General features: G+C 53.0%; 1 non-coding gene across 1 annotated transcript; it reads right to left on the bottom strand.

The window, feature by feature from the left end:
• Positions 1-1,229: 1,229 nt before the first annotated feature.
• Positions 1,230-1,302, bottom strand: trnan-guu. Its single transcript has one exon. It is a non-coding gene; the product is annotated as a tRNA-Asn (tRNA).
• Positions 1,303-2,500: the final 1,198 nt, after the last annotated feature.

The following is a 2,500-nucleotide window of genomic DNA, read 5'->3' as shown; positions in this document are numbered from 1 at the left end:
CGAGTGGTGCCAGTCACGGCGTCGAGAAAGGGGGTTATGCCCAGCAGTGAAACCCCGAAGCAGAGATTGTCCCCACGCGCGGTTTTATGTGAGGCGAGGTCGCGGCGCCTTAGCGAGGGCTGAGGAGAACGGCACGAGTTTAGGTCAGGAGGTGGTAACAATGCCAGAGGCTTTCAGGCCAGAGCAGGGATCTCCGCCCGTGACCGTGGGCTCAGAGGTGTACCAAAGAGCGGACAACAGTGCCACAGAGCTTAGTGGTAGGAAGTAGGAAATGCAAGCTGTGATTTTGGATCGCTCTAGACGGAAACAAAGCGGCCGTGTGTTGCGAAGCTGCAGCTCGGCGGCCCCAGCTAAAGACTGCTTCGCGTGAGGAATATGTGCACAACTCTCAATTTGTCAAATAAATAAATAAATAAATAAATAAATCGATCAATTCATTAATAAAGAGAAAATCGGAGAAGAATTCACGATCACATTCTAGACAGTAGCAAGGCGGGGAAGGGGTGGGAACTTTTGCCTTGTCGGCGACCAGAGCAGGAGTGACGCTCACGGCATTCCTCGTTAGTATAGTGGTGAGTATCCCGCCTGTCACGCGGGAGACCGGGTTCGATTCCCGACGGGAGGCCCACAGCCGCTTTTGTGCTCAAACCCCATGTGCAACCAACCCCTCTGTCATGCCACATTCTCACCCAGCAAGAACACGAGCAGCCGACCTGCGTGGCGCGGTAGCGCGTCTGACTCCAGATCAGAAGGCTGCGTGTTCAAATCACGTCGAGTCACGCTCCTTATGGCACACCCAGGGCGAATATTAAAACCAACAATGTTATGCATTCGCTATATATATATATATATATATTTATATATATATATATATATATACACAGTATATATACTGGCGTGTCCTTCCCTCCCATAGACAAGCGTTTGAGCGTCAGTCACAGGTGGGCAGCACATATCCGGGAGCGGTCTAGTGGACTGCGGCTAGTTTTCTCAGTGTGGCGGGGAGGGAGCAGGGCTACCCAGCCATTCCCTAGCAAGGTGCGGCGCTGCTTGGCGTCTGGCAGCGGATAAGGATTGTGAAGACCGGGGAGTGCTGAAAGGAGGCAGCAAGCAAATAAAATCGGTCGCTGCAATGACTCCTCGACCGAGCAAGCGAGGTAGTTTGCCTGCCTGGTGTTTGAAGCAGGGTGAGCGAGCACGTTATTTCCCAGCGTGTAGGCAAAATCCAGCGTCCCTGGGTGGGCTCGAACCACCAACCTTTGGTTAACAGCCGAGCGCGCTAACCGATTGCGCCACAGAGGCGGCGAGTGGTGCCAGTCACGCGTCGAGAAAGGGGTTATGCCCAGCAGTGAAACCCGAAGCAGAGATTGTCCCCACACGCGGTTTTATGTGAGCGAGGTCGCGCGCCTTAGCGAGGGCTGAGGAGAACGGCACGAGTTTAGGTCAGGAGGTGGTAACAATGCCAGAGGCTTTCAGGCCAGAGCAGGGATCTCCGCCCGTGACCGTGGGCTCAGAGGTGTACCAAAGAGCGGACAACAGTGCCACAGAGCTTAGTGGTAGGAAGTAGGAAATGCAAGTTGTGATTTTGGATCGCTCTAGACGGAAACAAAGCGGCCGTGTGTTGCGAAGCTGCAGCTCGGCGGCCCCAGCTAAAGACTTCGCGTGAGGAATATGTGCACAACTCTCAATTTGTCAAATAAATAAATAAATAAATAAATAAATCGATCAATTCATTAATAAAGAGAAAATCGGAGAAGAATTCACGATCACATTCTAGACAGTAGCAAGGCGGGGAAGGGGTGGGAAATTTTGCCTTGTCGGCACCAGAGCAGGAGTGACGCTCACGGCATTCCTCGTTAGTATAGTGGTGAGTATCCCGCCTGTCACGCGGGAGACCGGGTTCGATTCCCGGCGGGAGGCCCACAGCGCTTTTGTGCTCAAACCCCATGTGCAACCAACCCCTCTGTCATGCCACATTCTCACCCAGCAAGAACACGAGCAGCCGACCTGCGTGGCGCAGCGGTAGCGTCTGACTCCAGATCAGAAGGCTGCGTGTTCAAATCACGTCGGGGTCACGCTCCTTATGGCACACCCAGGACGAATATTAAAAACCAACAATGTTATGCATTCGCTTTATATATATATATATATATATATACACACAGTATATATACTGGCCGTGTCCTTCCCTCCCATAGACAAACGTTTGAGCGTCAGTCACAGGTGGGCAGCACATATCCGGGAGCGGTCTAGTGGACTGCGGCTAGTTTTCTCAGTGTGGCGGGGGGGAGCAGGGCTACCCAGCCATTCCCTAGCAAGGTGCGGCTGCTTGGCGTCTGGCAGCGGATAAGGATTGTGAAGACCGGGTAGTGCTGAAAGGAGGCAGCAAGCAAATAAAATCGGTCGCTGCAATGACTCCTCGCACGAGCAAGCGAGTTAGTTTGCCTGCCTGGTGTTTGAAGCAGGGTGAGCGAGCACGTTATTTCCCAGCGTGTAGGCA

The sequence above is a fragment of the Polypterus senegalus genome, chromosome 8 (assembly GCF_016835505.1).
Source record: "Polypterus senegalus isolate Bchr_013 chromosome 8, ASM1683550v1, whole genome shotgun sequence".
NCBI lineage: Eukaryota > Metazoa > Chordata > Cladistia > Polypteriformes > Polypteridae > Polypterus > Polypterus senegalus.
The sequence above is the reverse complement of the archived record's forward strand: the minus strand, read 5'-3'. Positions and strand labels throughout refer to the sequence as shown.